Here is a 26013-nt window from a genome sequence, read left to right as displayed (position 1 = left end):
AAGTGTTTCCATAGACCCTTTCTGAAAGAGAGGGTGCTTCTAAAGACCCTCTCGGAAAGAAAGGGTGCTTCTATAAACCCTTCCTGAAAGAAAGAATGCTTCTGTACGCCGTTTCTGAAAGAAATGGTGCTTCTTTAGACCCCTTTCTGAAAGAAGGGGTGCTTCTTCAAACCCTTCCTGAAAGAAAGAATGCTTCTGTACGCCGTTTCTGAAAGAAATGGTGCTTCTTTAGACCCCTTTCTGAAAGAAGGGGTGCTTCTTCAAACCCTTTGTGAAAGAAAGGTTGCTTCTTCAAACCCTTTCTGAAAGAAAGGGTGCTTCTTCAAACCCTTTCGGAAAGAAACGATGCTTCTGTAGACCCTTTCTGAAAGTAAAGGTGCTTCATTAGACCCTTTCTGAAAGAAAGGATGCTTCTGTATGCCCTTTCTGAAAGTAAGGGTGTTTCTATAGACCCTTTCTGAAAGTAAGGGTGCTTCTATAGACCGTTTCTGGAAGTAAGGGTGCTTCTATAGACCCTTTCTGAAAGAAAGGGTGCTTCTTTAGGCGCTTTCTGAAAGAAAGGATGCTTCTATAGATCCTTTCTGAAAGAAAGGGTGCTCCTTTAGACCTTTCTGAAAGAAAGGATGCTTCTATAGATCCTTTCTGAAAGAAAGGGTGCTCCTTTAGACCTTTCTGAAAGAAAGGATGCTTCTATAGACCCTTTGTGAAAGTAAGGGTGCTTCCATAGACTCTTTTTGAAAGAAAGCGTGCTTCTATAGACTCTCTCTGAAAGAAAGCGTGCTTCTATAGACCCTTTCTGAAAGAAAGGATGCTTCTATAGACCCTTTCTGAAAGAAAAGGTGGTTCTAAAGATCCTTTCTGAAAGAAAGGGTGCTTCTATAGACTCTTTCTGAAAGAAAGGGTGCTTCTATAGACCCTTTATGAAAGAAAGGGTGCTTCTATAGACCTTTCTGAAAGAAAGGGTGCTTCTATAGACCCTTTATGAAAAAAAGGGTGCTTCTATAGACCCTTTATGAAAGAGATGGTGCTTCTATAGAAGAAATCATGGTCTTCGTATAGAAGACATCATGGTCTTCGTATAGAAGACATCATGGTCTTCGTATAGAAGACATCATGGTCTTCGTATAGAAGACATCATGGTCTTCGTATAGAAGACCTCATGGTCTTCGTATAGAAGACCTCATGGTCTTCGTATAGAAGACCTCATGGTCTTCGTATAGAAGACCTCATGGTCTTCGTATAGAAGACCTGATGGTCTTCGTATAGAAGACCTCATGGCCTTCGTATAGAAGACCTGATGGTCTAGGTATAGAAGACCTCATGGTCTTCGTATAGAAGACCTCATAGCCTTTGTATAGAAGACCTCATAGTCTTCGTGCAGACTTCTTATGGAGTTACCTCATTGACTTAGGGTCTTCTTAGAGTATGTCTCAAGACCATGAGGTACTACATAAGAGTCCATTAGATCTGCTATAAGTGGACCATAAGGGGTTTCATAAGATGGCCATGACGTCTTAATTTTATGAGAAGACCATGAAGACTTCTATATGAAGAAAACTTCGAGGTATCCTGAGATCTTCCATGAAATGACCATGAAGTCTTTTTCAATTAATACAGAAACTTTCTTCAATATTAAAAAAATAAGAAAAACAACAATAATAATAACTCCGTATTTTAATCTCAGTTCTTTTGGAATGCAATCACACACACACGTATTCCTATTAAAGCCACTTCTTTGCTGGGTAATACGTTAAAATGCACAAACATCCTTTCATATTGTGTCAGATATTTCACCTTTGTTTTTGTTTTCACATTGTTGAATACAAAAAAAAAACAAAGCATGTCTGTCTGTAATATGGAGATTTGTGGTGTTGCATGGATCCTGTGCTATAGCATGGTTCTTCTTTCAACTTGTCGTCCTTCAGATTTGTTATAAATATATATAGTTTTGAATCGTTTTTTTTCACCAGGGGGGTTTTCATAGCTTTTTCTTGGGTTTGTTTTTATTCGTTTATTTTGCTTGTTGTTTTTTTTGCTTCTTTAACAAAACCAAGCTGAACGAATGCACGAACATTTGTGCTCAGATAAACATGAACGAACAGGAAAATCAACTGCAATTTTTCCCAGATTTAATCTCGAAATATACTCTGAGGAGGTTGTACGACTATGTTACTAAATGAATGAGTGAATGCCAGCGTTATTTTGTTGGTATTTAAAGTCTATGTATGGCATGGAATAAGGTATGTAGGGTATAGGATATGCAGGTATGTTGTTTGTATGTCTGTGTGTATACAAAATATATGGAAATACTATAGTTTGTATACAATGCAGAAATACGATATATCCATATGTATGTATGACTTGTTTACACTTTGTATTTGTGTTTGTTTTTCGATGGTCGAGGGGAGATAGGGAGGAAAAACCTAGCGTTATTTGTAGTATTTTTCTTCAGGCGTGCTGCATCAGTATTGTAAAAAACCAACTCACCATAATGTATTTTTACTCATTCAACAGTAATTTCTTAAAAAAAAATTACTCATATCTTTAATTTAAAATCAAGGCAACTAGAATGGAATTGTAGAACAGTATGGGGCCTCTCTTGTTTTATGCAAAGACCATGAGGTATTTTTCTATACGAAGAACATGAGATCTTTTTTATACGAAGACCAAGAGGTATCTTACAAGAAGACCATGAGGACTTCCATACGAACGCCATGAGGTCTTCTATACGACCTGGGTCTTCAGTAAGAATATCACAAAATCTTCTATAAGAGGACCATAGATCTTCTATAAAAAGACCATAGGTCTTCTAGATCTTTCTTAAGGAGACCAAAAGTCTTCTATAAGAGGACCATTAGGTCTTCAATAAGATTTACAGGAATACCCTGAGGTCTTCAATAAGAAGACTGAAGTCTTCCAAAAGAGGACAATGAGGGCTTCTATACTAAGTTCATGAGGACTTTTATGAGAAGACCAATGCGCTTCCGTAAGGAGACACTGGGTCTTCTATATGAAGACAATGAAGTGTTCTACACGAAGGTCTTCTATACGGAGGCCACGAGGTCTTCTATATGAATCCCATGATGTCTTATATACGAAGTCTTCGTATGAGGTTTTCTATACAAAGACCATGAGGTTTTCTATACGAAGACCATAAGGTCTTCTATACGAAGACCATAAAGTCTTCTATACGAAGACCATGAGGTCTTCTATACGAAGACATTGAAGTCTTCTATACGGAGGTATTCTATAAGAAGACCATGAGGTCTTCTATACGAAGACCATGAGGTCTTCTATACGAAGACCATGAGGTCTTCTATGCGAAGACCATGAGGTCTTCTATGCGAAGACCATGAGGTCTTCTATGCGAAGACCATGAGGTCTTCTATGCGAAGACCGTGAGGTCTTCTATTCGAAGACCATAAGGTCTTCTATACGAAGACCATAAGGCCTTCTTCTTATAAGAGAGTAGCAGGATTTTCTCGTGGAAGACCTCAGGGCTTCTTATAGAAGACCTCAGTATCTTCTTATGAAATACTTCGGAGACCACAGGGTCCTCTTATGGAATACCTCATGGCCTTCTTTTAGAAGACTTCAGGGTCTTTTTGTAGAAGACCTCAGGGTTTGCTTATAGAAAACTTCAGGGTCTTCTCATAGAAGACCTCAGGTTCCTCTAATCGGTAAGAACGCAGGGTTTTCCCAAAGAAGGCCTCTGGATCTTCACAAATAAAACGTCACGGTCTTCTCAAAGAAGCCCTCAGGGTCTTCTCACAAAGGAGCTCATAGAAGACCTCAGGGTCTTCTCATAGAAAACCGCAGGGTCTTCTCATAAAAGACTCCAGGGTCTCTCTCATAGACGACCTCAGGGTCTTCTCATAGTGTCTCTCTCATAGAAGACCTCAGGGTCTTCTCATAGAAAACCGCAGGGTCTTTTCATAGAAGAGGTCAGGGTCTTTTTATATAAGACCTCAGGGTCTTTTTTGGAATAACTCGGTGTTTTCATATAGAAGACCTCAGTGTCTTTTCATAGAAGACCGCATGGTTTTCTCATATAAGACTCCAGGGTCTCTCTCATAGAAGACCTCAGGGTCTTCTCATAGAAAACCTCAGGGTATTCTCATAGAAAATCGCAGGGTATTCTCATAGAAGATGTCAGGGTCTTCTCATATAAGACCTCAGGGTCTTTTCACAGAAGACCTCAGGGTCTTCTCATAGAAGACTTCATGGTCTTCACATACAAGACCATCGGGGGTTTTTATAGAAGAGCTTTTAGTCTTCTCATAGAAGACCTCAGGGTTCTCTGCGTCGAATACGAGGTCTCCTATAGGAAACAGTGTTCTATACGAAGACCATGAGGACTTCTATACGAAGACCACGGGTTATCTTATGAAATACCTCGGGTTCTTCTTATTGAAGACCTTATGGACTTCTTATAGAAGACCTCAGGGTCTTCTCATAGAAAATCGCAGGGTCTTCTCATAGAAGATGTCAGGATCGTCTCATATAAGACCTCAGGGTCTTTTCGTAGAAGACCTCAGGGTCTTTTCATAGAAGACCTCAGGGTCTTCTCATAGAAGAACTCAGTGTCTTCTCATAGGAGACCGCTCGGTCTTCTCATAGAAGACTTCATGGTCTTCACATACAAGACCATCGGGGGTTCTTATAAAAGAGCTTTTAATCTTCTCATAGAAGACCTCAGGGTTCTCTGCGTCGAATACGAGGTCTCCTCTAGGAAACAGTCCATGAGGACTTCTATACGAAGACCACGGGTTCTCTTATGAAATACCTCGGGTTCTTCTTATTGAAGACCTTATGGACTTCTTATAGAAGACCTCAGGGTATTCTTATAGAATACCTCAGGGTCCTTCTTGAACACCTCAGGGTGTTCTTAGGGATTTCTTAAAACCTCATCCTCTTCTTTTAGAAGACCTCATGGTGTTCTCGTAGAAGACCTCATATTCTACTCATAGATGACCTCATAGTCTTCTCATTGAAGACCTCATAGTCTTCTCATAGAAGACCACATGGTCTTCTCATGGAAAACCTCAGGGGTTTCTCATAGAAGACCTCAGAGTCTTCTCATAGAAGACCTCAGGGTCTTCTCCATCATGAGGTTTTCTGTCGGAAGTACAAGGCTCCTATTACAGAATACCTCAGGGTCTTCTTATAGAAGACCTTATGGACTTCTTAGAAGACCTCGGGGTCCTCTTATGTAATACCTCAGAGCCTTCTTATAGAATACCTCAGGTCTTCTAAGAAGACCGCAGGGTCTTCTGAAAGAAGACCTCAGAGTCTTCTCATAGACGACCGCAGAGTCATCTGAAAGAAGACCTCAGGGTCTTCTCATAGAAGATATCATGTCTTCTTATGATTGACCTCATTCCTCTTATAGGATTCCTCAGGATCTTCTTATAGAAGTCCTCATTGTGTTCTCATAGCCCTCATATTCTTCTCTGCCATGAGAAGACCACAAGGTCCTCTTATGGAATACCTCAGGGTATACTTATAGAAGACCTCATGGTCTTCTCATAGAAGACCCCGGGATCCTGTTATGCAATACCTCACTGTCTTCTTATAGAATACCACTTTTTTATAGAAGTTTCAGGCTCTTTTTTAGAGACATGGTTTTCCTATAGGAGACATCACGTTCTTCCTGCAGCTAAGGCCCCCTATTTTAAAATCCAACATTATTTTCCCTTACATTGTTTTTCCTCGCACCCATCAACTGTGTTTATTAAATATTTTAAAAAAGTTATAAAAATGAAAACAAATGAAATAATACCCAAAACAAAGAAAACGTGAACGAATGAATGCAACCAAAGCAAAATACATAGTAGCAGCAACAGCAACAACAGCATTTGCTTAAGAAAAGAAAAACCTATTATAAATTTCAACTTGAATGCTTGTTTAGTTTGTTCTTTGTTGTTCGGTGGGGGGAAGAGCACTGGTGTTTCGAATGTGATTTTAAATGGATGATGAACATAGTGTTGTTGTTTTTGTTTTCCCTGATTCTGCTGAACAAAAAATAAAGCAAACAAAACAAACTTGGTCACCTTTCACTCTAATGTTTCCTTCCGTTCAGTTCAGTTCCATCTATCCTTAAAATGTACAAAACTATGAAATACAATGAATGCAACAGAAAAAATAAGAACAATATAAATGCCAAATGGGAAATAGAAAATTTAGCACGTGCCACACACACACTCACACATACGAGTATACATATAACAATAGGTATGTAACAGTTATATGCTGCAGCTCTGAGATCGAGGATAGCAGATTCGTCATATTATGACAAAGTTTTTGCATAACTTGCCATCTGCAGTTTGACATTTTAGCTTGTCAGTGAGATAGTTGTTTGCCTTGAAAGAGAAATGGTATTTTAATTTATGGGGAATTTTAAGGGGGGATATAAAATTGAAGAAAAACGTATGCATATGTGAGTATACGTGATAGGGAAAATTAGGAAACGGGAGCAAAGCATCTCCTAAAAAAGTTATATATTCAGAATTTTCTTAAAGTCATATTCATAACTTTTGCTTTGGAGAATATGTTTTAATACACGTTTCGCATGCAGATGTAAAAATTTAATCTCCTTGTGTGTTTAGAGTTATTGCCGTCTATTTATGTTTCCATAAACAAAACGCAATTCTCTTATGATCATACTTTGATTAATACAACAACACTTATTTAACGCGTTAAGCTTTCAAAACAACTTGCGTTTTTTTTTCTTTTCATCTCAGAATTAATGTTTACAAATTTTTACAGCTTTATTTGGAAGATAAACGCTTAAGGATATCAACATATTTTGTTACATTTTATCACCTAATATGCGAAGGGAGAAAGAGAGAGAGTAAAACTCCAATCCCAACAGCCAATTTACAAACGAACCATGATAACAAATTCTCACACCATAAAATGTTATGCAACCAAAAAATGCATCCTCCACGGGGAAAGAGTAGAAAAAAAATAATAAAAACACCAACACTAAATAGACAGGCGAAGGATGAGAAGCATAACATTCTAAGCGTTTAATATATTACCAAACAGAAAGCTCTAAGAGGATACTCCGAAAAAATATATGTAGTTCTTCACAAGCAATTTGTAAAAGAAAACTCTTCTTTACAGCCACAGACGAGTGATGTTGCATAAATAAAGCTCAATGGTTAAAATGTTGCAAATAAAGCAATGCACATAAACAACAGAGAGACTGACTGACAGGCAGACAGGGTGAAAGACAGCCAACCAACCAACTAGCCACAAAAAACTAGAAGAGGATATTGTTAGCTAGATGTATAACCAAGAATATAAACATTTGCTAATAAATACAATGACGTTGACGAAAAATCAAGCAAAATGTAAAGCTGCAAGTTCTTCTTGTCTAAGAAAATAAGTGGCAGTGGTTCGTTCTATGCTTTAGTTATGGAACATTTAGTGATGTTGTTCCTTCTTGTTATCCTAAGTTGATATTGATGTTTTATGATACGGTTTTAGTGTGAATGATATTCATGAAGATAAATGCATATATATGTATGTGTGTACATTATAGTTATAACCAAATAAGTAAATCTGAATCTGTCGGCTATGTCGGCAGCAAATATCTTTAGCCTAACAATGTATAAAAAAGAAAACAACATGTAAGAACGGAGTTAAATTTGGCCGGGCCGAACTTTTTCAAAACCCCCACCAACAAGGTCTAATACCACCCAGTTGTTCAATAGTCTGCTTTGACATAGTTATGTAACTACCCAGCAAACCAATCGTATCGACATCGTAACGAAATCGGAACAAAATTCGGACGATACGTCCGATATCTGATCCGAAATCGTAAGGATATCTTAACGAAAGTTGTATGAAGTGGTTGACATAATTTCGGAACGAAATGTCTTAGCGACATCGGATCGATTTCGGTCCGATTTCGCAACGAAATCTGAAGAATATCCTTGGGAAATTCGGATAGAAAATTTCTTTCCGACATTCGTTCCGAAATCTGAACGAAATCGGTACAAAATCTGAACTATTTCCGCTCCGAAAAATCGTTTAAAAATCGGAACGAAATCTGAACGACTTTGCTTCCGAAATTGTTCAGGCGTGTCGGACATCAGACATTTGGTTTGCTGGGTAGTTACTCATTGATCCTAGTTACTTTACACCCAAAAATGACACACAAAATAGCCTATGGCCTGATTTTGTCACTGGAAATGGGCTTCCCGCCTATCATGTCAATTCACTAGTTACAGGTAATGCGGCATGTAATATATTGACTATTTTATAGACTAACCATGGATAGTGTAATCGACAATGTTTTTCTCTTGTAACGTCTTTTCAACATTATTTGTTTTTTTTTTACAAAATAGAAAAAATGTTCTGTCATTTTGTTTATTCATAATTAAAAAACGTATTTTGGTGCGTTTGTTGTGCAAAAAATTGAAGATGCGAAACAAGAACGTGTTACGAGCTAAATCATAGAAAGGTAAGTATTGATACATACATATCACCACACAACTCATTATCTCGTCATTTCATTAGACTTCAATACATTTTCTTTCAGGAAATTTTTAATGATTTGAAGAACGAGAAAAACTGCATGTATCCATTTACACATTTACTAGTAATTTTGACTATCATTTCTGACTACCGAATTCACTGGTTACTGGTAATGGACTGAGGAGACAATTGCCTTTCACATGACTTTCGAATTGAGTGGTTACTGGCAATGCAGTAATGGGACGATAGCCTTTCGCATGGCTATCGAATTGGTTGGTTACTGGTAATGCAGTGAGGGCACAATAGACCCATTTCATTCACCAGTTCCCATGTTAAATTCACCAGTCTATAGCATTGCGAGTAGATTGGGTGGTAACTAGTTGTGTTTACCAGTAGCCAGCAAAATTGCTAGATATTCCCTAGTTACTAGAACAGCTGGGCAATGAGACATTCATGTTTTCTACCCATTCAGAATCCGAAATACGATGTTGCAGTCATTCCATTTGACAATGCGTGTATAACCTTCAAATTACGTAAAATCTGGAGGTACCATCATATTAGAAATATGTATATGTATCCCTGAATCATATTTTGATGAGTTTTTACCTAAAATTAGAAAAAATCTTAATTGTAAGGTGATTCGATAAAAAATCTCACACACAAAGTCATTTGAAAAATTTTCTAAATGAGCTTTTTCGACAAAGTTTTGAAATCACCATAAGCAAATATGTAACTAAAAATAAGCTTTGGAGCCACACGACATAACCTTTTGTTTCTCACTAAATTGATCATAATATCATTACATATGTATATACCATTTTTATCATATGTAATTTTATTTCATATATCATATCAATTAAAAGTGGTTGTGCGGGACCTTTTCCAATTTAGTTATTTCAATATGGCAATGCTGTAAAAGAGAACCCATATTCATGTAAGAGAGAGAGAGAGCATATTCAACAACAAAACAGTTGTTTAACAGCAATCAGCTGTTTCGTAAATGCAGAAACTGTCGCCTGTCAGGATAAATTAAATGCAGATCTTAATGCAAATTAACGATGCCGTCTGTCTAGGGTAATAGTCAATAATAGGCAAAAGGTCATTCACTCGTGTAACAGGAAATAATTGTTTTCAAAAAATTTCTTCTCATTTCACAGTATTTTTTTTTTAATTTTTTCAAAGTTGTTTTGTGCGTAACCTTTTTTAATTCTTAAATATAATAAACGTTCATTACCACTACAGGAAAGCATTTTTAAGAAAAAGGCCAAAAAGTCATAACCCTACACTTTGATACGATGAAAATGCTTCTCATCAAAATAATGGTTTTAGGCCCCAAGCATGTTTGGACGAAATCTCTTTCAGACAATTTTGAGTCAATTTAGCCATGTCCGACTGTCTGTCCTACTGTTGGAGAGCACAATAACTCTAGAACGGATCAACAAATTTGGTACAAAATTTTGTAGATACAAAGATCAGGTTCGAAGATGGGTCATATCGGTCCAATCCTTCGGATACCCACCCCATAAACATTTTAAAAATTTTTCGCTAAAGTGACGCGCCTTGAGAATTAAACAACATAAAGGCTCTGGGAATTAACAACATAGGTACAGACAAAATTAGCAATTTAATTGTCGATAGGACTCACTGTAATAACGAATGGTGGTGCAAATCGGTCTTACTCAAAGTGATAAACAAAGCGATAGCATTCGGCCCTTAAAAAGGGGGTGGGGGGCTATATGAGAGTTTGGGCCTATTTTGATTTTTTTCTTGGATAAGTTTTGTGAACACTGGGAACCTCAAATGTCAAACTACAGATAGTTCGGCGAACAAATGTAGCTAAACTTCTCAAAATACATAAACTCGGAAGGTACCATTATATGGGGGCTACACCAAAACATGAACCTCAAATTTTAAATTACAGGTCAAAAAAGTTTAGCTAAAATCCTCAAAATACCTATCGTTATATGGGGGCTATACCAAAACAGTGACCTATGCTGAAAATTTTTGGTGGAGGTTTTTTGTGACCACTGGGAACCTCATGTAGATAAAATCCTCAAAATACCGAAAAAGGGGGCTACACCAAAATATGGATCTATATTGAAAATTGTTATTGGAGAGATATTGTGACCACTGGGAACCTCAAACGTCAAATTACAGGTAGTTCGCTCAGAAAATTTAACAAAAAGTCCTAAAAAATACCGAAAATAGAGAAGTACCGTTGTATGGGGGCTACGGCAGGCCATGGACCTATGTTAACAATTTTTGGTAGAGATGTTTTGTGACCTCTGGGAATCTCAAACGTCAAATTACGGGTAGTTCGGTCAAAAACTGTAGCTAAAATATTTAAAATTCCGAAAATCGGAAAGTACTCTTATATGGTGGCTATACCAAAACGTGGGCCGATATAGCCCATCTTAGAACTACGACCTGCCTATAGAAAAAAGATGCACGGATACAAAAAAACAAAAACGGTCTGGATCAATTATTTCCGTGGTGCAATGGTATGCACATCCGCCTTGCACGCTGAAGGTCGTGGTTTCGATTCCCCGGCCGGGCAACATCAAATTTTCAATTGTGACAAAATACCCCTCATTAATGTTGGCGACATTTTCTGAGTATTTCAGCCATGTAAAACTTCTCTAGAAGTGGTGCCGTTCGGACTCGGTGATAAATTGTGGGTCCCATATCACTGATCTAATATGAATCGGAGTGCACTCATTGATATGAGAGAAGTGTTCTTTGTCCCTTATGGGGTGTTGGTGTAACAAATGTTATTATAGATTACAACAGACGGGCATGGTTATATCGACTCAAGATTTTATACTTTATAGGGCCGCAAATGATTAATTCAATGCGTCACAAAAGGAAAAAAAACGAACTGAATATACCCCCCCATACTATGGCTGAGGGTATAAAAAGAATTAAGACAAAACAATCCTACATGGAAGATACAAAAATAACGACATCTGATCGTGTTAGATGGCAATGTTTTATTAAAGTCCCATGCTCCCAAGAAGAGTAACTTGATGGTACACGATTTTTAGGGAGGGTATTATAAGTTGATTTTGGCGCAAAAGTTTGTAATAATGGTCACAGACCAAAATGAATGCCTCGACGAACTGAGTCGATCTGGTTATTTGTGTCACTCCGCCCGTTTGTCCATCTAAACCTTTTAATCATGCTACAGGTCACAATATTGATCGGATCGTCACAAAATTGTTGATGTTAATTAATGTTAATGGGGTCCCAGAGAGGAAAAAGTCTATTGGATTTGATGATGATGATCTGATAATATTCAGGGGTCGGAATGTGCAAAATATTTATGTGGAGAAAAAGTGGACGTACTAATCTTGTGCCAATATTTCCGATTCTGTCAGAGGTGTTTCTAAAACAAAGCCTTGCAATGAAAGCAGTAAAATGATGCAAAGCATCATTTGGACCAAGCTACTTGATCCAACAACGGAGATATCGTAATAGTCGCTAATCCATCCCATTTTTCCATTTTGGGACTCGAATAAAAAGAAAAAGTTGCCAATTTTTAAGAAGACGTCAACAGATTTAAATTGATCCCAATTCCCTGGGTGATATAGATAAAGCAGCTCGGTCCATATTTCCAATTTGTGGAATTTTGTTTCTGTGGCGGATATCTCTGCTTCTGTTGGACGTATTCCTAGAAAAGAACCTGATTATGAATGTGGACCGTCTGGTCCAATATCTACAAAATGTGCTAATTTTAGTTTCCAAAAAATAACCATAACATACTACATGAGTCATGCCCCCAGTTAAAATAATGGGTTAGTAAGGGAAATATATTGATATGCATCTTTCGAGTTTTTTAGTAAAATTTTTTGTTGGTTGTCTTAACCAGAACTAAAATTGTATTGATATTGTCCAATTATATTATTTGCAATACACAGAAAAAAATGTTAGCCATTTAATAAAAGAAAATCAAAGATTCAATAAAAAATTTATCGATTTTCCGGCGATAAAAAAAATTTCATATTGACAAAATTCGATAAAATTATTTGATCACAAAGTAAAAATACAACTGATAAAATATTTCACATATTGACAAAAATATTTATCAAAATATTCCACATTGTCAATATGTGAAATATTTTATCAGTTCAATATAAAAAATCGATAAATATTTTAGTCAATATGTGAAATATTTTATCAGTTGTATTTTTACTTTGTGATCAAATAATTGTGTCGAATTTCGTCAATATGATAATTTTTGTATCGTCGAATTTTTTTCTGTGTAGGCTTTATTATATCAGACGATCTTGAAGCCATCGCACCCTTGTGATATCGCAAACCAATATAGCCCACTCAAAATAGACATTGAAATATAAAAACTTTATACAAAGCTGAATTTTGGTGGAGGGATAGGGTTTGCCATTAGAAGCAATGTCCTAACAGTTCCCATCGCCGAACTTGTAAGGAATTTTTCCGTCTATAATTTTTCCGTCACCATTTGATAAGTCCCAACGTTTTCAAACAAAACAAAAAAAATCATAAATAAATAAATGATCGGAAAACATAAAAAAATCCTTAAATTTTTACTTTTTACCCCGAATAACATCTTTTGCACTCATGGGATCGATGAGACTTTTAGGGCATTACTTCCTATGCCAAACCCTAGCTCTCAACCAAAATTTTGGGGAAATATTGTTATTTCCCCCTTATACGCATGTGTATACCACATTTAAGTCTAACACCGTTGATTAAGGGATCGAGGGCAGTCACTTCATTTGTTTTTCAGCCACCCAATTAATATATCTACTGACATTCCACTATCCAGAACCTGTTGACGCGTCCGATAGCGTTCGGGCAACGATATTTTTATCAGGTTTTTCCATGTGGCAAGCAAAGAGTTATTGGCGTACCGATATTTGCTGACTTTACAATTATAAATTAAATTTTCCGATTCACTTTGGCAGTTTCGGCAAAGGCAGAGTATATTATAGTTTGGGATATCGCCACATATCCTCACCACTTCTCTTAGTTTTTTTTTGTACAGAAACAATGAACTCGTCCCCAATTTTATAACGACCCGAGCATTTTCCTCGAATTAAAACAAATCTTTATTTTTCGGTCCGTTTTTTTTATTATTTAAATACAAGTGTTGTTGCTCTAAAGCAATTATGGAAAATTGTGCGAAACATTCATCATAAATCAACGTGGTTGAGGCAACAATGAATCAACGCCTTCAAAACATGCCATATCATAATGCTGCTGCTGATGATGATATCATAATGCTGCTAATGATGTTGTTGTTGGTGGTAATACCAGCAACATTTCAATCTTGAAAGGAAAACCGGAAAACCGCTTAAAATTAGCCAAATGAAGGAGATGAATATTTCTGTTCATTGTATGTGCGAATCATCATCTTGCACAATGCATTGTTCACATGCATACATACAACAAAACTATTGTGTGTGTGTGTGTGCGTGTGGTATATAGTTTTCATTGTTGCAATCTGTTATGATGCGAATAACAATAATCATTATGATTGTTACTGTTAAATTATTTTATAGCTTCCCACCTACCAGCACGTACTACACACTCAAGCTCACATGAATTGTGGGTTTTTAACCATAGTTCAACTTAAATTAATTTTTCATTATCATGGCCATTATGATGCCATTGGGTGTGTGATTGTGTGTGTGGGTGAGTGTGCATGTTTGCCATTAAATGAAAAGTGAATTATGACACAATTTAAGAATTCATTTGGTGGTAAAAAGTTTGCGTTATGGAGCACGGGAAACACTTTAAACCCCAACGAAATGAAATTAAACTCTTTCAGCTATAAATAAAGCACTAATTTTTTTTGAATTTTTTCACCCCTATTATTTGCTTGAGATTTTTTTTTTGTAAAGTGCATGGAATTTTTTATGGAAATCAGGACGGCATTCTATGTTTGTTATTTGGTTGGAAATTTCGCAAAATAGGTATTACTGTCCAATTCATCAAGGTCCATGTAATGGACTGGTTAATGATTACTGGTTAAAATAGGTCATAGGTTTTGTCATAAGCCACTTATTTGGTTGCCATTGTGGAGCAATGGTTAGTTCAAGTCTACGATTAGACGATCACGGCGGTGGTAAGCCCCATAGCTAAATGCCACCTTTTAGTGTTTTACCCATGGAAAAGGTTTTTTGTCGCACTATGCTAGACACACCGTTGTGCCTCGGTAATAAAAATAGACCTACATTATTTAATATGGATGAAATATCCCCAGTCACTTCTGGGATGTTTGAGAAAAATACCGTTTTTTAATATTGAAAACTGATATAATCAACATTGTATTATTGAAGGGTCCATCAAATTCGTCTCTACCGAATAATATTTTTTGAAACTTTTTTTAAACAAAATCAACCTCAACATCACGACATACATATTGTACATGCTGCCACAATAAAAACGCATTTCATCAATAATGCTGCAGGAAGGGCGCACTCGGCATGCTTGCTGGCTGGTTGGCTGCACTTGAAAACACTTAAAAAATGCATTTTATTTGCAATACGAAAAGGAACTGTTTGCAATTAAACTTGAAATCACAAAAGAAGAAAAAAAAAACAGCAAATGAAATATTTAATGAAATCGAAATTAAAAATGAAATTGAAAGCAAAAACAACAAACGGCCGGAAAATTCCAACCAACATTTTTTTATTAAAAACTCAGCAAGGATTTTTGTTTTATTTCTGCTTAATGTTAACGGGGGGAGGAGGGAAATTAAACCCCTTGGTGTGTGTGTTGCAAAGCAGAAATGCAGAAAACGAGGGTAGTTTGTTTTTAATGTTAATCCCCTTAGACAGTTGCATTATGATGACGATGATGATCATCGTCATGATAATGCTGAAGATGATGCATCAGCAGCAAATAAATGGAAATATGTATGCCGCCGCTACCCGCCACCATCATCATCATCAGCCGGCACAAAACCAAGTCAAGGCATTGCAATACTTCTGATGTCATTAAATATTACAAAAAGTATGATGGATTGATTTGCAAGCATCAGCAGCAAACAGCATATATCAAACTGCACATGCATACATACATATGTACATATGTAGATGCACACAATTATAAAGTGGCATAGAACAATATATCTGGGTATTATTTATAGAAGTGTTATAGACAGACATTTTAACATATGGGGCACAATTGCACAACAATTCTGAACGGTTCAAATTGAGTCCACATTTAAGGTGGCTGCAGGAAAACATAGCAAAAATTTTTTTTAAATTAATTTCTCGTTGGAATCGTGCTTAATGACCATTTATTTTTGCAAGTGAAAAAGGAAAGCCGATGATTCGAACCCACACAACCACCACTATGTGACATGCATGTTTCGCTGTCGGTAGAGCGGCTCATCAGACATATCGGCTGTGGAGTGGCTTCTCCGTCATCGAACTTTTCTTCTTTCAAATGCAATTTTTTGTTTTAAAAACAAAAAAAAAGTATTTGCCCATTTGGTTGTCGGTATAGGTCCACGAATTCATATAGCCCCCTTAGAACGGTACCTCCCGATTTTCGGTACTTTGAAGGTTTTGGTCTCAATATTCCACCGAAAAGACTGAAATTTGGTATTTAATTATTTTAGGAGTACAAAACTTTCGACCATAAATTTGTCGGTATAGGTCCTCGCCTTCAAGGAGCCCCTATAGAACGGTACCTCCCGATTTTCGACAGTTTGAAGGTTGTGGCCTCATTATTCCTCCGAAATGGCTGAAATTTGGTATGTAGTCTTCATTGGTGGCATAAAACTTTCCCCCGGAAATGTGACGGCATAGGTCCACGAATTCATATAGTCCCCATAGAACGGTACCTCCCGATTTTCGGTATTTTGAAGGCAGTGGGCTCAATATTCCTCCGAAATGGCTGAAATTTGGTATGTAGTCTTCATTGGGCCTATAAAACTTTCCATGTGAAATTTGTCTTTATAGGTATACGCCTTCATATAGGCCCCCTAGAAGAGTACCTCTCGATTTTCGGTATTTTGAAGGTTTTGACCTCAATATTCCACCGAAATGGCTGAAATTTGGTATGTAGTCTTCATTGGGCCTACAAAACTTTCCATGTGAAATTTGTCGGTATAGGTTCACGAATTCATTTAACCCCCATAGCGCGGAACCTCCCGATTTTCGGTATTTTGAAGGTTTTGGTCTCAATATTAAACCGAAATGGCTGAAATTTGGTATGTAGACTTCGTTAGAGGTATAAAGCTTTCCACCAGAAATTTGTCTGTATAGGTCCACGCCTTCATATAGACCCCATAGAACGGTACCTCCCGATTTTCGGTATTTTGAAAGTTTTAGCCTCATTATCGCACCGAAATGGCTGAAATTTGGTATGTAGTCTTTGTTGGGGTATAAAAATTTCCCCCATAAATTTGTCGGTATAGGTACACGTATTCATATAGTCCCTATAGAACGGTACCTCCCGGTTTTCGGTATTTTGAAGGTTGTGGCCTCAATATTCCACCGAAATGGCTGAATTTTGGTATTTGATCTTCATTGGGCGTATAAAACTTTCCAAATAAAATTTATCCTATAGGTCCACGCCTTTATACAGCCCCCATAGAACGGTACCTCCCGATTTTCGGTATTTTGAAGGTTTTGACCTCAATATTCCACCGAAGTGGCTGAAATTTGGTATTAAGTCTTCGTTGGGGGTATAAAGCTTTCCACCAGAAATTTGTTGGTATAGGTCCATGCCTTGATATAGACCCCATAGAACGGTACCTCCCGATTTTCGGTATTTTGAAGGTTTGGTCTCAATATTCCACCGAAATGAATGAAATTTGGTATTTAGTCTTCATTGGGCCTATTAAACTTTCCTCCAGAAATTTGTCGGTATAGGTCCACGACTTCATATAGCCCCCCTAAAAAGGTACCTTCCGATTTTCGGTATTTTCAAGGTTTTGGTCTCAATATTCCTCCGAAATGGCTGAAATTTGGTATGTAGTCTTCATTAGGCCTATAAAACTTTCCTTGTGAAATTTTTTCTGTATAGGTCAATGCCTTCATATAGATCCCATAGAACGGTACCTCCCGATTTTCGGTATTTTGAAGGTTGTGGCCCTAATATTCCTCCGAAATGGCTGAAATTTGGTATTTAGTCTTCATTGGGCGAATAAAACTTTCCATACAAAATTTGTCGGTATAGGTCCACGTCTTCATATAGAAATTGGTATAAAAATTTCCCCCACAAATTATTTTTTCTACGTTGGAGGTAAAAACGATTCCTACCGAAATTCGCCGGTGTAGGTCCACCCCATAGAACGGTACCTCGCGATTTTCGTAGTTCTGAAGGTTGTGACGCCAACATCAAACCAAAATGACTGAAATTTATTATTTACTCTTCCATTGGGTTATAAAATATTCCAGAAGAGAATTATCAGTACTGATCCATGCCTTCCTACACTCCACATAGAAGCGTACCTCTTGATTTTCCGTATTTTGTTTAGCCACATTATCTTAGTGTTCTTTGAGTCTTTGAGAAATTTTTCGGCATATATCGACTGTTTTGTTATAGCCCCCATAGAACGGTACCTCCCGAATTTCGAATTTCCGAATTTCGCTGAAATTTGGTATTTAGTCTTCTTCATAAACGAAAGGAAACTAATTGTTCCATTTTACTTCAATACAGCTGGCCTGGCCGAAATTAACGCCTTCTTCACTTTTTTATACCCTCAGCCTTTAGGCTAAGGAGGGTATATGAGGAAAAGTCAAAATTTTTTATTTTCCATGAAGCCAAGGTTTGCACTATCATAATACGCGAACTATTGTAGTTTACCAGTAACTATGACTATTGCTGGATTAATTTAGATGTTTTTGTACAAAGCTCAAAAATTTAGCAAAAAAATTTAATTTACGTGGTAGTTACGACCGCGTAAAGGAAAAAACATAGGTAAAAACACGTTGAAGCTAAACAGGTTTTTTACATTGCTATTCGATTTCTAATTAAACCATTCAAATGACGGACATCTGTCCAAAGTAAAAGTAAGAGAATACAAAATGAAGATTACACTTCTAATGTATCACTTTCCAAAATTTCCACTGCATCCACCTTTTATGGATGCTGACAGTTTGAAGCCGGATTTCAGGTGTTTTTTGTATTTTTTATGTAACTGGGACGCGCATTCGGATGTTTCGAAAAACCAATTATAGGATTAAAGAACTCGCGATTTCGCATAATCTGATATGTATATTGAGTATGTAGCCCACACAGCAGCAGAGTAATCTACTTCCAAAGGCCAAAATTTAGTGTGATATTTTTTCTAAAAAACCAATTTTTTGGGTACAGTATTTACAATATCGTTTTGAGTGTGCTGGTACCCCGCGATATTTTAGTTTTTCGACGATCCGGATCATATGAATCGCAGATCGTAAAAATCCATCTACTAGAACGGCGGAAATGGCTACTGCAAAAATTGAAAAATGTGCGAAAAATGTTTTTCAAAATATCGCTGACTAATTCGCGTTTTATGTGGATCGTTTCCATTTCAATGAAGAAAGTGAATCATCACTCGCGTTTGTGTGAAAACAGCGGTTTGAAAAATTTAGTGGCATGGGAGCTGTATCCGATTTATCCAAAAAATACTGTGTGATGCTACATCCACGGTTCTTGATGGATTTTATTAAAATATGTTTAGATCGATGTATTTTTTCACGGTTGATAGTGAAATCGGATGCGCATAAAAAGTATATGTACTTTGTGCAAAATATAAGCGTTATACAGTTTGTTGCACACTAAACTGCAGACGATGCTACATCTTAGCGGCCAAAGTAAATCCTGGCAAATGTGTACAAATTAAAAAAGAAGAATTCGCTGTATTGGTAAACCGCATGCGCATCAAGTGATTTTGAGGATTTCGCGATTTACACGCATTTCAAAATGAACATTACCCGATACAATTTTATTTCAAGATTATACCCCATTTAAAGGAACCCAACATTTATTTAAAAGATATCCGTATCTTCTGCTAGATGTTAGCGTGTTTTCGAGAAGTGATTAGAATAAAAAATGTGATTTATTGCGTGAAATTTAACTAAAATAGAAGGAAAACTCCGACCTATTTTTCTTACATTTTGTTCAACTAACTCACAAAATAAATTTTAATAAATATTTTCTCTTACAAAAATTTTATAAATTTCATCAATATATTTTTTTGTTTTTTTGCTATAATATGCAAACCGCTAAACGGATTTGTATAGTTTTGGTTTCATTTGAATCTTCGCGATGTTTAGATTGCGTACATATTTTTTTAAATATTTTTAGGATGCGTAAACAGCTTGAATTTTATTAGAACAAGTTGTAAACAACCAATTGTTTTGGATGCTTTCCTAATTTCCGCGAAAATTTACAACTTTTTCACTAAAGTTATGGGACCTCAGTAAACATATAGTATGTAGGGAGCTCCTAATTAATAGAGTTTCTCAATATAATGATTAGAGTCTTTTAAAGATTTTTTTCTTTTTATCAGAATTGAAACCGCCATAACTTTTGCGCGCAACAACCAAAATTAGTATCTCGAACAGATTTAAGAATGGGATTTTTTTCCCAATCTATGTACCAAAAATCTTTCATGTAGCTTAAAAAAAATTTTTTAATTTTTTTTTTATGGAAAACTAAAAAATTTTGTCCTTTCTTCATATACACTTTGATACGATGAAAATGTGTCTCATCGAAATAATGGTTTTAGACCCCAAGTATGTTTGGACGAAATGTGTTTCAGACAATTCGGAGTCGATCTAGCCATGTCCGTCCGTCTGTCTGTCTGTCCTGCTGGCTGGAGCGCACGATAACTCTCGAACGGATAAACCGATTCGGTTCAATTTTTTGGCTTTCGTAATATTTTGCCCAAACTTAGTTTAAGTTCGAAGATGAGCTACATCGGTCCACTCCTTCCGGTACCTCCCCCACAAAAGTTCGAAAATGTTCGGAAAGTTTGTGCGCACGATAACTCTTGAAGGGAGTGACCGAGTTGGTCCATACTTTGTATAGCGTAAACTTTCTACCAGAGTTATATGAGGTTTCAATATTGTCTCAATAGGTTCACTCCTTCGGGTACCTCCCACACAAAATTTCGGAAAAGTTCAGTTTAGGGCCATCTCTCGAATCGCTTTGATTTTTGTTTTAGCAACTAGTATTCACTGCCCTCCATACGACTGTACAAGTTTCATCAGGGGCAAGTCCATACTTCCTGAGAAAATAGCCTGAAAGGTGCAAAAAACCCCTATGACACCATGTGAGGTGGTTGGAGCGCAAGATAACTCTCGATCGGATCTTCCGATTCCGTCCAAAATATGGCCTTAGTAATATTTTGTTCAAACATAATTTAAGTTTGAAGATAAGCAATATCGGTCCACTCCTTCAGGTACCTCCCCCACAAAAGTTGAAAAATGTTCGGAAAAATTGCTCGTACGGTAACTCTTGAAGGTAGTGTTCGAATTGGTCCATACTTTACACATCCTAATATATCTACCAGATATAGATCAGGTTCAAATATGAATTATATTTGTCTACTCCATCCGGTACCCCCCACACAAAATTTCGGATAAGTTCACTTTAAGACCTGATATCGAATCACTTTGATTTTTGTTGAAGCAACTTGCATTCGCTGCCTCAATTACGATGGTAAAAGTTTTTTAGGGGCAAATCCATACTTCTTCAGCAAACAGTCCGAAGAGTGTAAAAACCCCCTATGGCACCATATGTTGTGGCTGGAGATCCACTTCCATAACGGCCAATGTCGATCCATTCCTTTTAGTATCTCTTCCGCAAAACTTTTGATCTTTAATCCTACTCAAAATTTTTGTCGGTTCAAACGCTCAACATTTTTAAAACCCCCTAAATACATACGTATTTTGGACAAAAAATTGTTTCAATATACACAGGCTGAGGGTATATCTCTGTCGGCAAAGCCGACTGATACTTTTTTACTTGTTATAGCTGCAATTTTCTATGAGAAGTTCATCGCTTCGACTCCATCTCATTTCCCTTAAAACTAAGACATCGATCTTAGTGCAAGCTTCTATGCTTCACAAAGAGTTCATATGTTCTAGTATAGAAGTTCATGCATATAATATTATCCATAGAAGTCTTTCCTTTCCATTGGTTTTCACTAAAAATAATATCTGCCGTGCCATTTCAGAAATCTCTAATGGCCTAAATGTCCAATTGTTTTCGCCCTCCGCCCACTATTGTTTATGCATGTTCCACTAAACCATATGCAAAACCAATGGTTTATTGAAGTTTCCAACAGCAGTAACCCAGCTCAGTGCTATCACAGAGGCTTGTCATTACGCCGACATCGTTGGCCTCGTCCTCATAAGGATAATGTTGCCATTGGCGCTGCCACTCATGTGTGCACACATACCCACATAAATATGTATGTAATGGAAATTTCACTTGTATAGTGGCATGAATGGATAGCTAGGTGGCTGACTCACTGTTTGCTGATATGGCGTTGATCACGATGATGATGATGCATACTTGCCTGCTTGCTTCTTTATGCCATTATGTCTATGTTGCTGCTTCTGCTGCGTGCTTGAGAACACTTGAAAGTGTGTTGTAAAGTATTTACTATTATGATTGTACATTTCGTGTTATGAGGTATTGTTGGGCTGCCATCAAAATGCATTTGATGGCAGGATAGGAGAATAGAACAACGGAATGGCATGTGTAAGAAGTGGTGTAACTGTCAACCCCCACAACTTCTCATACCACTCTCCATAACAAAAAAAGTTAAATGAAATTTTGAAAAATATTACGAAGAATGTGCGTGTGCAACAAGGCTTCGCCGAAAAAAAAAAACAAAATTGACAATGACGACAAAAGCACGCCTAATTTTTTGTTCATTTTGTTCTTGACAATTCAATTGTTTACGCACGCTTGCACAGTTTTTTTGTTATTAACCGCCAAATGTTGGTTTGAAAAAAAGGAGCAGCATCAAAGTTTTGACTTTTGAATATAATTAGCTCTGAAAGTTTTTTTGGGGAGAATTTGAAAATTCCCCCTTTGGTGAGGGGTAATAAAGAAATGTATATTTTAATGACTTTGACGATGACAAGGAGGTAACATGCAATAACAGATTGGAACAGTGTTGCGATACAAAAATAAGAAATAGGTTCATATGAAGAGCAAAAAAGAAATAAAATAAAAAGATTGACCGGTCCGAACTTTTTATATCCTCTACCACGAATTGTATTGATGTAAAATGGAACAATTTGTTCCCTTCGTTTATGAAGACGACTAAATACCAAATTTCTGCAATTTCGGTAAATAATGTGATTTAATTGTTCCACAAACATCCCATACGGGACAAGGGAGACTTCTCTCATATCAGTGAGTGCACCCCGATTCATAATAGCTCAATGATATGGATGATATGTTTATCGCCGAGTCCGAACGGCGTGTCTTAAGACACCACTTGCAGAGAAGTTTTACATGGCTGAAATACTCAGGAAATGTCGCCAACATTGCTGAGGGGTATTTTGCGACCGTTGAAAATTTTGATGTTGACTGGCCGGGGAATCGAGCCCACGACCTTCAGCGTGCAAGGGAGTGCATACCATGGTGCATACCATTGCACCACGGTGGCACCCTAAATAATGTGGCTAACCTTAAAAAACACGAAAGTCGGGAGGCACCGTTCATGGGGACCTATATCGCCAAATTACTGGAGAAAGTATTTTAGCCTCAAAGAAAACTAAATACCAAAATTCAGACATTTCGGTAATATAATGTTGCTAAAACCTTCAAAATACCGAAAATAGGGAGGTACCGTTCTTTGGGGGTATATAAAACGTGGATCTTTACCGACAAATTTTTGGCGGAATTTTTTTTAGCATCAAGGAAGTTTAAATACCCAATTTCAGTAATTTTCGTAAAATAAAGTGATCAAAACCTTCAAAAATATGAAAAATCTGGAGGTATCGTTCTATGGGGGCTATATCAAAAAATTGACCTATACAGAGAAATTTCTGGGGGCACGTTTTTTAGCCCCAAAGAAGACTAAATGTCGAATTTCAGCCATTTCGATGGCGTAAAATTTATAAATACCGAAAATCGGGAGGTTCCGTTCTATGGGAACTATATTAAAACATGGACCTATTTCGACCAATTTTTGGAGGAAAGGTTTTTGGCTTCAAGGAAGACTACATACCCAGTTTCTGCAATTTCCGTAAAACAAGGTACGAAAAACCTTCAAAATACCGAGAATTGGAAGGTATCGTTCTATGGGGGCTATATCTAAAACTGGACCTTTACCGACAAATTTCTGGGCGAAAGTTTTTTAGCCTCAAGGAAGACTAATACCAAATTTCAGCCGTAAAATAAGGTGGTAAAAACCTTCAAAATATCGAAATATGGGGGCTATATCAAAATGTGGACCTATAGCAACAAATTTCTGGGAGAATGTTTTTTTACCCTCAAGGAAGACTAATACCAAATTTCATCCATTTCTGTAAGATAATGTGGCTAAAACCTTTAAACTACCAAAAAATCCGGAATTTCCGTTCTATGGAAATTTTCATCCATTTCTGTAAGATAATGTGGCTAAAACCTTTAAACTACCAAAAAATCCGGAATTTCCGTTCTATGGGGGCTATATCAAAACCTGAACCAATACCGTCAAATTTCTGTGCCAAAATTTTTTAGCCTAAGGGAGTGTTAAATACCCAATTTCAGCAATTTCCGTAAAATAGGGTGATAAAAATCTGCAAAATACCGAAAAATCGGGAGGTACCGTTTTATGGGGGCTACATCAAAATGTGGACCTAAAACGACAAATTTCTGGGGGGAATGTTAATTACCCCCAACGAAGACTAAATATTAAATTTCAGCCATTTCAGTACGATAAAGTGTCTAAAACCTTTAGAAGACAAAAAATTGGGAGGTATCTATCTATCAAAACCTCGACCTATGCGGACCATTTTTGGGGAAAATTTTTTTTAGCTTCAAGGAAGACTAAATACCATATTTCAGTAATTTCGGTGCAATAATGTGACTAAAACCTTCAAAATACCGAAAATCGGAAGGTACAGTTGTATGGGGGCTATATCAAAGCGAGGGCCAATACCGCCAAATTTCTGTGGGAATGTTTTTTTAGCCTCAAGGAAGATTAAATACCCGTTTTCAGCAAATTTTGTAAAATAAGGTGGTAAAAACCTTCAAAATACCGAAAATCGGGAGGTACCGTTCTATGGGGGCTATTTCAAAAGGTGGACCTATATAGACAATTTTTGGTGGAGAAGTTTTGTGACGGCAGGGAGTCGCAAATGTCAAGTTTTGGGTCGTTCAGTCAAAAATTTTAACTAAAATACTAAAAATACCGAAATCGGGAGGTACCCTTATGTGAGGGCTATACCATAACATGGACCTATGATGACACTTTTTGGTAAGGAAGTGTTGTGGCCTCTAAGAACCTCAAATGTCAAATAGCAGCCAGTTCGATTAGAAATTGTGGCTAAAATCCTCAAAATACCATGAATCAGGAGGTACCGTTATATTGGGGCTATACCAAAATATGTACCTATGTTGACGATTTTTGGTGGAGAAGTTTTGTGACCATTGAGAACCTCAAATGTCAAATTACAGCTAGTTCAGTTAAAAATTGGAACTAAATTTATCAAAATACCGAAAATCGGGAGGCACCATTATAAGGGACTATACCAAAACATGGACCGATATAGCCCACCATCGAATTTGATATGTCTGCCATATTGGGACTTTCTTTCCTAAGTAAAATGCTTCTAAAATCCATCGCAAGGGTGGTGCTATACTTCTATACCATCTTAGACTTATCTCGCAGTACGGACTAAGACTGAACCCTGAACACTTTTCCTGGGCGATTATAATCACTCAGCCAGTGAGTCACTCTCATCACCAAAGAAAAAAATCTCCAACCTATTCCCAATTGTTGAGGTGTATCGACCAATTTTACTTTGGTTTTACAACACTGTTCATTAACAACGAGTGTGTGTGTGAGTTTCCATCAACACTGCAGCCCAACCCTGCTAATATTCCGTCCTAAATGAAGACATACCATATTCACAAAATTATTCCATCTATTTCATTTATGTCTTCATTGAAAAAAAAAAAATACTTTTTTTGGGAAGAAAAACCCCTTTACCACCCATTTCCCTCGTCTTAATATTGACATATGATTTTTGGCTGAGCAACCGCAACAACAGCAACAATGTCGTTAACGATTTTAACGTTGACATCGTTAACGATATGTCATTTCCATACAATGTGAACAAGCGAACGAACAGAAAGCGAGCCTCGTTTCATTTTGATTTTGTCATGTTTTCCTTTTGTGGGATTTAAAGCAATTGCAGGCGAAAGTCAACGGTCGAATTTGAGGACAAACAAATGGCAATACTCTTATGACAAATGTGCGGATTGCCTTTGTTATCTTAGACATGTGTGTGTGTGGGTGATGGGGATGTGTGTGTGGCTTAACCAACATACATCGGATGTTTTTGTCAGACCATACCAACCAACCAACCA

General features: G+C 37.0%; 1 protein-coding gene across 1 annotated transcript in view; it reads right to left on the bottom strand.

Moving 5' to 3' along the window:
* Positions 1-26013, bottom strand: part of Wnt5 (Wnt oncogene analog 5) — a 649366-nt gene that overhangs the window by 151989 nt on the left and 471364 nt on the right. The gene's annotated exons all lie outside the window — the stretch shown is intronic.

This window comes from Musca autumnalis, unplaced genomic scaffold, assembly GCF_047663935.1.
Source record: "Musca autumnalis isolate F117 unplaced genomic scaffold, ASM4766393v1 scaffold_5, whole genome shotgun sequence".
In the NCBI taxonomy this organism is placed as follows: Eukaryota; Metazoa; Arthropoda; class Insecta; order Diptera; family Muscidae; genus Musca; species Musca autumnalis.
Note: the sequence above shows the minus strand (reverse complement) of the source record. Positions and strands in the feature narration are given on the sequence as shown.